Raw genomic sequence first — 12945 nt, 5'->3', positions numbered from 1 at the left:
TGTTCTAAATGTCCAAAAGCTAAGTAGGGATTCCTTTGCCCCTTTCTTCTTCTCCAAATCCACATCACTGCCTCACCCTAGAAGGGAAGGGATATAGGTCCACATCAAAATTTCTCTCACTTGCTTTTCTCTCTTCTCTCTCTTCCTAGTCCAGAAAGAGTATTTATCTGACATCTGAGGATTGGGGTGTTTAGGGATTGGGAGTAGGGAGACGGTTCTGGTTGTAATCTCATGGTTGTTAATGCCAAGATCTTGGCCTTTGGGATGCTAAAATCCAGGAATAAATATCTGGTTTCTCTTTGTATTTGTGCTCTGGTTTACCTACCTTTGGGGGGAGTGGAGGTCAAGGTCTGATTTAAAGGTAAAAGAAAATGGCAGAAAAATCCAAGAAATTTCCTACTTAAAAAAAAAATCACTTAAGTAAATGCTTTACCACGTTATCCTCCACTCTCATTTTACAGCTTTCTGTCATTTTGTTTTAGTCTTGTTTCTATAACATTGCACATTTAAATTGTATTTGTTACACTACTAAATAGTTGCTGAATATACGTATCACTAAATGTGCCTTCAAACAAATAGTGTCTTCAATCAATAGTGTCTTCAAACAAAATGATGACTAGTAAATATTTAAGATGGGTACATCACCATGAATTGTTATGTGATTTAGAACTTTTCGATGATCGCTTAAAAGCTTAGACATACTTCTCCATTTCCTCTTCCCCATAATCCTTGAGCCCACTCTAATTAAGCTGTCATCTACACTAGTCCACTGTCAATGATTTCACACAGCTAAATTCAATTCTCAGTCCTCCTCTTAATTATTTGCAACATTTGAAGCAGTTGATCAATCCTTTCTTCACGAAAACCATTTTTTTCATAGCTTCTGGAATTCTAAATGCTCCTAGCTTTTCTCCTACTTCACTTTCCCAGTCACCTTCCCTGATTTTTATCTCATCAACCCAACTGCTCAAAGTGAGAGGTGCCCCAGAATTCAGGATGCTCCTAGGTTCATACACCTCCAGGTGACCTCATTCGATCTTGTGTCTTTAAATACCATCTTTATACTGACATTTATAAATTTATGTCTCTAGCCTGGATCTCTGCCCTCAGTTCCAGACTCTTATATCCCACTGTCTTTTAGCATCTTTCTGACGTGTCTCAAAGATATCACAAACTTATCTTGTTCAACACTGACTCCTGATCTTTCTTCTAAAATCTTCTCTACCCAGTCTTTCCTCATTCCAGGAAATTGCACGTCATCGAATTTCTTAGGCCATAAACCTTGGAGTCATTCTTCACTCTTTTCTTTTCACACTACATAGCCAGTCCAGAAGCCAATCTGCTTCCCACCACCTCCACTGTTGCTTGGACTGCCATGATCTCAGTTATCACAATCACCTCCTTATCGTCCTCCCTACTTCTTCCCTTGCCCTACCCCCATAGTCTGTTATCCACACAGCAATCAGGTTGCCTCACTTCTTTCCTCATGATGGTCTGGTGTTGCTCTGCCTCCAGTCATCGTCCTTACACTCATCTCCGTGGTTCTGCACGACCTCCTCCCCACTCTACTCTTTCCTTCACCTCACTCCACTCTTTCCTTTGTTCTCTCTACTCCGGCCACAATGGCTGCCTCCTTTTATTTAAACATGGCAAGTGTCTTTCTGCCTCAGGGCTTTTGCATTTGCTCTTCCTTCTGCCTGGAACGTTCTTTCCCCTGATATTTAGATGGCTCACTCCATTACCCACTATGGGTCTCGACCAAGATGATATGTTACAAGTGAAGACTTCCTTGATCACTGTTCTTAAAATAGTGCACCACTCCAATCCCTCCATTCCTCTTTCTTTTCTCTGCTTCACTTTTCTCCATTGCACTTATCACCATATAACACATTATTTATTTACTTGTTTTTTGATTTGACATTTTTCTTCCTGTATAGGAATCTAAAGACCATAAAGCTTCAGGGATGAAACTTTGGTCTGTTTGTTTACCTCTCTCAGAGAGCCTGGTACTTTATAGTTGCTCAATAAATATTGAATGAATGAATGAATGAGTGAATGACTGAAAACTCAGGGGTAGTACTGTTACTCAGCAACCAGCTCAGTGTTATGCACATTATAGTTAGTAAAGACTTGTTGCATGAATGAATGAAATGGGTTAAACCTATGAGCATTTGTCTCAAACTCTAAAACTCACTATATATATATATATATATATAATATATACACACACACACAGTATATATATGTATACATATATATAATGTAATACATATATACGTATATAATATACATATATACATATATACGTATATATATACATATATATAATGTATATTTATATAGTTAATTTATCTTTTCTGTGGTTGTTCTCAGATAGTCTATGAAAGAAACCATTAATTACTGTTGAATTCTTTTTTAGTGGGCTTAAGCACAAGCCCAGTATACATACAGGGTAAATGAATTTGGTAGTAGCTACCAACATGACCTACCACTTTAATATACCATCCACCCTCCACCCTGCCCCCCTCCACCGGAAGAGCATGTACCAAAGAAGATCATTGAGCCACATCCCTTGTTTTTGAACTAAGGGTTTTGTGAGGTCACTCTATTCTTTCTGTATCCAAATGTACTCCCCGCTATGGTGCAGATTGCTTTTATACCCCACACTGTGAAGAATGAATGAGTTTGGAATAGCTAGAAGAGAGCTGGTTAAGTTGTGTGCTTTTGCCAATACATGCATCAAAATCTGTGCCACTTATTTCAAAAAGAGAACATAACAGATGATAGAGTTTCAGAAAGTGTGTATAAAGATATGCCTGTGGTTTTTTAGAAAGTTCAATTTTATCTAATGAGCGAGACTGGTATTACATTTTTTATTTCTCCTCTTCTCTCCCCTTAAGACCTAAAATATTATTATCCAGAGAAAATGCCAGAAAAGCAAAATAGAAAAAGAAACTAATTAATGAATCACCACCAATAGTCTATAATTGACATTCAAATCACACCACATTAGCCTTATCAATCATACATCCATATTGGGATCATGTATATGGTAAATAAATGAACATGACAATGGTTTGGTTCATTTTTAAAATTAATTTATTTCAGAACAAAGGGAATAAAAAAGATGAAGTATAAAGTGAAATCTTTTTATAAAATACTCCAGTGAGATGCATGGAAACATAAAATTCTTTCTGTTAGATTTTGGTTTTGTCTAATAATTTACTCTTAGAGAAACTGCAAGCAAGCGAATATGCTTGTGTCAATTAGGGTGAAAACATCTGAAAGAATCTGAAAGAATAGACTAAAGAAACCTCCTGGATTGAATAAGTGATTATAGCAAGGTTACAGGATACAAGATTAGTATACAAAAGTCAATCACTTTTCTATATACCAACAATGAACAATTAAACTAAAAGCACTGTGTTATTTTCATTAGCACCCCAAAAAGAAATACTAAGGTACAAATCTAACAAAGTAGGTATAAGACGTATATGAGGAAAACTACAAAACTCTGATAAAAATAAATCAAAGAGAACTAAATAAATTCCACGTTCATGGATAGGAATTCTCAGTATTGTCAAGATGACACTCTTTCCAACTTAATCTCTAGCTTTAATGAAATCGCAATCAAAATCCAAGCAAGTTACTTTGTGGATATAGACAAACTGATTCTAAAGCCTATATGAGGAAGCAAAAGACCCAGAGTGGATAACACAATATTGAAAGAGAAAAACAAAGTTGGAAGACTGACCCTACCTGACTTCAAGATCTACTATAAGCCACAGTAATCAAGACAGTGTGGTATTTGTGAAAGAATAGATAAATAGGTCAATGGAATGGAGTAGAGAACCCAAAAATAGAGCCACACAAATAATTTCAACCATCTTTAACAAAGGAGTAAAGGCAATACAATGGAACAAACATTCTTTTCAACAAATGGTGCTGAAACAACTGGACATCCACAAGCAAAAAAGAAAAAAAACAAAAAAGAAAAAAGAATCTAGATACCGAGCTTATACGCTTCACAAAAATTAACTCAAAATGAATCATAGACCTAAATGTAAAATGCAAAACTATAAAACTCCTAGAGGATAACATAGGAGAACATCTAGGTGATCTTGGGGATGGCAATGGCTTTTTATGTACTAAAAAGCATGTTGTACACACCAAAGGCATGATCCATGAAAGAAATAATTGACAAACTGAACCTCTTTAAAATTAAAGTTTTCTTTGTCAACGACACGGTCAGGCCACAGTGAGAAGACAAGTGACAGACTAGGAGAAAATATTTGCAAAAGACATTTTAATAAAGGACTGTCATCTAGTCTATGCAAAGAACCTTAAAACACAAACTGAAGAAAACAAACAATGTGATTAAAAATGGGCAAAAGATCTGATGAGGCACCTCACCAGAAAGATATACAGATGCCAAATAACTACATAAAAAGATGCTCCACATCACAGAATTGAAAATAAAAAGAGTGAGATACCACTAGACACCTATTAGAATCGCCAAAATCAAAACACTGACACTAAATGCTGGTGAGGATGTGAATTCTCATTCATTGCTGGTGGGAATGCAAAATTGTACAGCCACGTTGGAAAACAGTTTGACAGTTTGTTTCGAAACTAAACATACTCTTACCATACAACCCAGCAGTTGTGCTCCTTGATATTTACCCAAAGGCGTTGCATATATATATCCACACATAAACCTGAATATGGATGTTTATAGCAGCTTTATTCATAATTGACAAAACTTGCAAGCAACTAAGATGTTGTAGGTGAATGGATGAATAAACTGTCATATCCAAACAATGGAATATTATTCAGCACTAAAAAGAAATGATCTATCAAGCCATGAAAAGACATGGAGGAACCTTAAATGCATATTACTAAGTGGATAATGCCAACTTGAAAGGCTACATACTATATGATTCCAACTGTATGACATTCCAGAAAAAGGAAAAACTATGGAGACAATATCATTGGTTGCCAGGAGTTATGAGGGACGGAGGGATGAATAGAACAAGATTTTAAAGTGGTGAAGCGACTCTGTATGATACCATAATGGTGATTATATGTCACTATTCACTTGCAAAACCCATAAAATGTATAACCCCAAAAGTGAACCTAATGTAAACATGGAATTTGGGTAACAATGACGTGTTAATATAGGTTCATCAATTGTCACAAATGTACCACTTTGGTATAGCGAGGGAGGCGGTGCAGTGTAGGAGTAGGGGTATATGGGAATTCCCTGTACTTGCTGCTCCATTTTGCTGTGCACTTAAAACTACTCTAAGAAAATGAAGTCTATGTTTTAAAGATCTGAATAGACAACTCACCAACGAAGACATATGGATGGCAAATAATCATATGAAAATATTCCCAACATCATTTGTCATTAGCGAATTGCGAGAAAACAGCAACATAACAATATGCAGCTATTAGAATGGCAAAAATCCCTCTCCCCTCCCCCAAATCAAAACAAACTGACACTGTGAAATGCTGACAAGGATGTGAAACAACGAAAATTCACTCATTTCTGGTGGGAATGCAAAATGGTACAGGCACTTTGGGAAACAGTTTGGCAGTCTCTTATAAAGCTAAACATAATCTGACCATAATCCAGCAATTGTGCTTCTAAATATTTACCCAACAAGTCTGATAACTTATGTCGGCATAAATACCTTCCGGTGAATGTTTATAGCCAAAACATAATTGCCAAAAATGGGGAGTAATGAAGATGTTCTTTAATTGGTGACTAAATAAACAAACTGTCATATACCCATACATTGGAATATTCAGTAATAAATAGAAATAAGCTCTCAAGCCAGGATATGACATGGAAGAACCTTAAATGCACATGCTAAGTGACAGAAATCAGACTGAATAGACCACACATACTGCGTAATTCAAATTGTGACTTGACACATTTACTAATGGATAAAAGTGAAGGAGGAACCATTCTATCTTACTTTTTTTTTCTTTCTGTAGTTTTGGAATAGCTCCTTAATAGCTCGTACTGTCTTCAGACTTACCTGTAATCCTCCAGTTCATCTTGGCATTGATATAGCAGTGCACTTTATAAAGCAAAGAGGTGATCATGTCATCTTTGTGTTTATAATACTCTAATAGCTTCTCATTATTTTAAGCCTAATTATAAATTCCTTAGCTTGGTTTATAAGCTCTTCATAACTTTTCCAACCCAATCCCCCACAATTCCTCTCACTTACATCCTTATTTTGTCAGGCTCTAGTTCTCCATACACACAATGACTTTTGAAGTCTCTATGTTCGTTTTATTTTTTAATAAGATTATGAAGATAGCAATAGGGGCAGTTATGGGGCTACAAATGGCGATATCCTACTGCTACGGGTAACCCCTTACACCCCCCAGACTAGAGTCCTAGGCATAGCCTATTAAACCTATATGTGCCCATATAGGTAGGAAGCATAATGAGTCTGGAGCAGAGGGTATGTGTAAGCTGAGTAACTTGTAAGATCCTTGGTTCTTCAGTAAAGAAGGCATGTAGTAGGGTTATACAAGATATTCCTCTGCTTCTCTGGGATACTTAGTCACTCTGACTCACTTTTTTTATTTTTTAATTAAAGTTTATTGGGGTGACAATTGTTAATAAAGTTATATAGATTTTAGGTGTACAATTCTGTAATACATCATCTATATGTCAAATTGTGCGCTTGCCGCCCAGAGTCAGTTCTCTTTCCATCACCATATATTGGATCCCCTTTACCCTCATCTACTACCACCACCAACCCCTAACCCTCTGGTAACCACTAAACTATTGTCTGTGTCTATGAGTTTTTGTTTCTTCATTTGTTTGTCTTGTTCTTTTGTTGTTTTCAGTTTTATATACCACATATCAGTGAAATCATACGGTTCTTGACTTTTTCTGTCTGACTTATTTCACTCAGCATAATAATCTCAAGATCCATCCATGTTGTTGCAAATGGCACCATTTCATCGTTTCTTATGGCAGAATAGTATTCCATTGTGTTTATATACCACAACTTCTTTATCCAATCATCTATCGAAGGACATTTTGGTTGTTTCCATGTCTTGGCCACTGTAAATAAAACTGCAATGAACATTGGAGCACACTTGTCATTATGTATAAATGTTTTCAGATTTTTTGGGTAGATACCCAGGAGAGGGTTGGCTGGGTCATACGGTAATTCTATTCCCAATTTTTTGAGGAACCTCCACATTGCCTTCCACAGTGGTTTCACCAGTCTGCATTCCCACCAATAATATATGAGGGTTCCTTTTTCTCCACAGCATCTCCAACACTTATTATTTTGTTTTGTTGATAGCCATTCTAACTGGTGTGAGGTGATATCTCATTGTGGTTTTTATTTGCATTTCTCTGATGATTACTGATGTTGAACATTTCCTCATATGTCTATTGACCATTTGTATGTCTTCTTTGGAGAAATGCCTATTCAGGTCCTCTGCCCATTTTTTAATTGGATTGTTTGTTTTTTTGTTGTTGTTGAGTTGTATGAGTTCCTTGTATATTTTGGATACTAGCCCCTTATCGAAGGTGTTTGTAAAATTCTTCTCCCATTCAGTTGTTTGCCTCTTTATTTAGCTGATGGTTTCTTTTGCTGTACATAAGCTTTTTAGTTTGATATAGTCCCATTCATTTATTTCAGCTGTTACTTCCTTTGCCTTTGTAGTCAAATTCATAAAATGCTCTTTGAATCCAATGTCCATAAGTTTAGTATCTAGTTTTCTTCTATGCATTCTATTGTTTCAGATCTTATGTTTAGGTCTTTGATCCATTTTGAGTTAATTTCAGTACATGTGACAGATAGCAGTCCAGTTTCATTCTTTTGCACGTGACTTTCCAATTCTCCCAGCACCATTTGTTGAAGAGGCTGTCTTTTCTCCATTGTATGCTTTTTGGCATCTTTGTCTGACTCACTTTTATGCCCCAACAAAATCCAAATATTTTCAGTTGCCAATTTCTCAAGTGCTATAGTAATGAAAGCATAGGGGAAAAAATTCAGATATTAACACATGTGTTTTCTCTTCCAGAAAAAAGTAAAAGTTAAAAATCCAAATTTTATATCCCTTGAAAGTTTAGAAAAATACTTAATACAAATAATTATATTTAAATATGATGCCTTGTTATAAAATATTATTTTTAATTAAAAATAAAAAATTGTAAATTATTAAATTTAAACCTCTAAGTTAGTAATTTATTTCTTAAGCATCACTCATAATTAAAATGAAGACTAGTTTTCCACTTATATAAAACTGGTTTGAATTCTTGGGCACAGAATCCATAGCTTTTGATTTATTAACCTTCAAGATACAAATGAAAAGACAAAACCAAATGTGTTGATTGCCATATTCTAAACTTAATTCCTCTTGTCTCTACTTTCAGTTTAACTCCAAAAGACTTACTGTTATTCAACCATACAAGTTAACTTTCTAATTTAAAATAATTTTTTTTCTTGATTTTACATACTTTATGAGCTTTCCCATACCTCTACTTCCTATCAAACATGTTAGGAATTTTAAATCATGGTCCTGCTATTTTTTGCATTCTCATTTGTCATTATAAAACACAATTGCCACTATCAGATTAACTGTTACCTTACCATTTCGTAACAAAGTAAGTCAATTTTCAGGACTGGAAATGTACTGAAGCTAGACTACAAGGCTAAGTATTCAGAGACATGAATGCTTTCCTAATAATTATTGGAAATTACACCATTTATCTTTAGAAAATTTTTTTGTACAGAACAGTGACATTTATTCTGTAACTCTTTCTCAGGGTGATATTTTTGTCAGAATACAGGATAAGTCAATATTTTCTGGCTTAAATAAACACAATAATTTAAAAGCAATCCCTAGACCCCATCTGGAACTAATTTACTTCTTATTTTAACTTCTGGCATTATAAAATGTTCACTTTTACATTGCATTAATTTTACATTTCCATTAAATTGCTAAATTTCTGTTTTATGGGGCTTGAGGGTTTTTTATACCAATTTATTTTGACTGTCACAAGAATAGAACAAGGGTACAGTTGAGGTAGAGCGTGGGGAAAGGGTCTACTTCAGAAACTGTGGCTATATGAACAAATCTTCTCCCATGGCTTCTCTCTCATGGCTGATCTGTTAATTTTCTTAGTTCAGCTAGAAAGTTGGAGGAGTTGAGGTGGAGGAGGACTTAGAAAGCAATACAGGTCATTATGAGTATGAAAATAGAGTTCTAAGCTAAGTCCTCTTCTCTTCCTGTGAACTATCCACAAGGGACATCTTAACCATGCACAGTGCACTTACCAATCACTAGAAAGTGTCCCTCGAGCAATGATCACTTCCTCCATCTTCAAGTTGTTATGTCAGCTGCCAATGGGACAGTTTAAGCAGTGCCTGGGACATAATAGACATTCAGTAAATACATATTGAATGTATGATAGATGGGTAGATGAATGAAAAGATAGAGGATGGATGGATGGATGGATGGATGGATAGATAGTATTTCTATACCTGGACATTTTCATTAATATCTCATGTTCGACAGGTTCAAGTCCAACCTCACTTGCTTTTGATTCATTTCCCCACTATATTCTGCCTCTGAGAATAGTACTACACCCAGACCTTTATTCCATATTGACTAATCCCTCTCCTTCACTCTCTACATCTAATCAATAAACAATTTTTACAGGTAAACAGATCAAATGGAGCCATCCTCCTACTCAGAACCCCTGTGTGCCCATAGAGTTCAGCATAAAATGCACATCCTCAGTGTGATATATAAGCTCCTTCAGAGTCTAGGCTCTGAAGAACCTCACCACCTACCCACAACATGGCTCCACCCACACAGCACTCAACCTACCCTGTGCCATTATCTACTGTTCTAGACACTAGAAAACAGTGATGAATAAAAGCAATTTCATGTCCTCATGGAATACACATTCTAAAGAAGGAATTGAGTAAAATAATTATTATAATAATCGTAATGATAATGTATAGGCATTTCAGTTGTTTTTATTATTACTATTATTATTACTAGTGGTGGTGGGGGTAGTAGTCGAATTCGTATATTTATGGAAGGCCTGACTGGGAGACTGGCAGCAAAATGATCTCATCTCATACTGCACTGGCCAGTACTCATTCTGCTTTAGCCACACTGGCCAGCTTAATGTTCCTGAAGCATATCAAACATGTATTCCTTCCTTAGGGCCTTTGCAATGGCGGTCGCCTTTTGTTGGAACACTATTTCCCCAGATAGTTTCCCTCATCTCTTTCATTGATCGCCTTCTCAGTAAGGATTACCCTGGTCACCCTATCTTAAATAACAATTCAAGGTCACCATCCCCCAATGCTGAATCCCCCTTTCCCTGCTCTACTTCTTTTATGCCATAGCACTCATCACTTCCAGTCTACTATGTAATTTATTATTTTTATTTTTTATCTGTCTCCTTCTATTGAATATAAAATCTGTAAGGTCAGGGATCTTAATATGAATTGTTTACTGGATTAGTCGAAACACCTAGAACAGAACTAGTACAGAGTAGGCACTCAATAAATATTTATCCAATGAGAAGAGAGCAGGGAGGATGTGACATGAGTTAGTTTAAGTTTTAACAAAGTCATTGGCAGCTGAGAAGAGAGAGGTTTAAAGGGTTTTGGGGTGCAGTTGAAGGGACACCACTGAGGAAGCGATTGTACTATCATTAACAGGTAAAAGCATGGGATGAGAGTAGTGATGAAAATTGTATGCCATAATGAAATTATAATAAAATTGGGTGCTAAATAATATTGAAGTTTTATAATTGCCTCAGTAAATGGTGAATGTCACCTAAGCATCTCATACACGATTTAAATAACAATAGAGCCTTTAACAGATTATCACGTCTGCAGCTGAAAATTACTTTCCACACAATGAAAATTACTTTCATTCCTTAGACTAATAATTTACGTTAAAATATGATTGGAAACTTAAAAATAGAAAATGCATTTGTCTTTTCCATGGATAATCTGACAGAGAGAGAGAGAGATGAAAACAGTTTCAAAGAATGAACACATCACATGTCAGTTTTTCAAAATGGTTTTTGATGTTTTTTATTGCATTTGAAATAGATTGAATTTTTAAACAAATGTGGGATTCAGTTGTTAAAACAACCACCAAATAATGATGTGTGTCTCTTAAAAAAGAACATCGAAAATGTTTGTATAGATTTCATGGATTAAGTCCAGCACCACTACCCCACTGGAAGGAGGCTTTCTGAAACTGAGCCAGTAACCCACAAGTCAGCAGAGAACACTTATCAACAACGAACATTATGTCTCAAAGGTGTACCAGAATCATGCTTATATTAACGAGCAAGTTCCTTAGAACCAAACCCCAGAGCTAATTTACTCCAGTATTAGACAAAATTCAAACATGGTAGCATTATTAACATAGCTTATCAGTCTTCGGAATAACAAAAGTAACGAAGTAAATGTACAGATAGGTTATTAGAGAACATCTCAGTGACTGTGGCAAAAAAGAGAAAGCCATGATATTTGAGAGAGGAAAAGATTTTATTTGTGTGTACATGAAAAATATATTAATATACACATTCAAAAATTAAAAATACTTAAAAGCCCTAACACTCTAGAGTTGTTTTGCTTTAACCACACTACAACTTCTAAAAGTATTGCCACATAATTGCACAGGGCACTGATCAAGGTTCTTAACTAAGATCTAAACACTTAAAAATGATTTGAATTATGTTCGGTATATGCTCGGTTGTGAATGACGATGGAGTATCTAGTGCATCTTAGAAAGATTTTTTTGAGAAGTAATTGAAGTTTAAATGGTCTTGCAATTGGGGTACTTCCAACTTTAGTTATGTAAAAAATTTGTTAATTTTAATAGTGCATTTCTTGAAGATGCCAGATAAATGAAGGTTGCAATCTGTAGAGTTAAAACTCCTATTCTGAGAAAAGGTAAAACTCTTTCAATATTGCAGTTATGTTTACTGCTGTCTGGTGCTTACTATTTCTTACATGCAAAAAAAAAAAAAAGACTCAGTCTCTAGAGAGTGAACAGTGACAGACTGAAAATTGAAGATAAAAACACAGTGTGCTCGCTCACTGTGGGAAGTATTGTAAGGTCAGTGGCCTGCTACTTTAGGCACTGCAAAAATTTTGGCTCAAATCCAGCCTCACACTCTGTAATTAGAAAAAACATCGCTACTTTTAGTCTCCAGCCAAGCCACGTATACTTATGGTCTGTTTTATGAGGTTCTCGTTGCAATTTGCACTGTGATCTCTCATATAAGACACTATAGTAGGGGATATAGACCTCCGGTTGATTCTAACACAGGGAGAGACTGACAGTAACTTTCAACTAACTAGTCTTATTTCTTCAAGGAGTATCTTTAAACTTCTGTATACAAGGTATTTCTGTAAAACTAAAAATACCCTAATGATAAATATTTTGTAAGCTATAAAATATAACAGACATTTAGTCTTTAGTTAGGGTCGATGAGATCCCAGGAAGGCCATCCCAGGTCTTCAGAGGGCTCATGAGCCTGCTGAAATTATATGCGACTCTGTGTGCATCTATTGTTCCAGGGAAAGGATCCAAAGCTTTCATTCCATTTTTAAAGTATCTATGATACTCCCCTCCAAAAAAATTTTTTTTAATATTAAAACCACTGTTTTTCAACTATAATACAGTATAAGAAAATGTTCAGCATGTTTCCAATCCATTTTTAAGGACAATAGAGTCCACAAATCTCAGCACTCCTCTTTCTCCAACCCATCTTCTAGTGAAATGTTATCCAGATGGCCTAGGCCTTGAATTCGGTTTAGGGTAATGTATAAATTACAGGCTTTGGAAACAGACTGCTTGGATTCAAATCCTGACTCAACCACTAACTAGCTAGGTGAGCTCAGTTAAATAATATAA

At 35.6% G+C, this 12945-nt stretch overlaps 1 protein-coding gene across 1 annotated transcript in view; it reads left to right on the top strand.

The window, feature by feature from the left end:
• The window catches only part of RERG (RAS like estrogen regulated growth inhibitor), a 96553-nt gene that overhangs the window by 69570 nt on the left and 14038 nt on the right, over positions 1-12945 (top strand). The window lies entirely within an intron of this gene.

Source organism: Rhinolophus ferrumequinum, chromosome 10, assembly GCF_004115265.2.
Source record: "Rhinolophus ferrumequinum isolate MPI-CBG mRhiFer1 chromosome 10, mRhiFer1_v1.p, whole genome shotgun sequence".
Classification (NCBI taxonomy): domain Eukaryota; kingdom Metazoa; phylum Chordata; class Mammalia; order Chiroptera; family Rhinolophidae; genus Rhinolophus; species Rhinolophus ferrumequinum.
The sequence above is the reverse complement of the archived record's forward strand: the minus strand, read 5'-3'. Positions and strand labels throughout refer to the sequence as shown.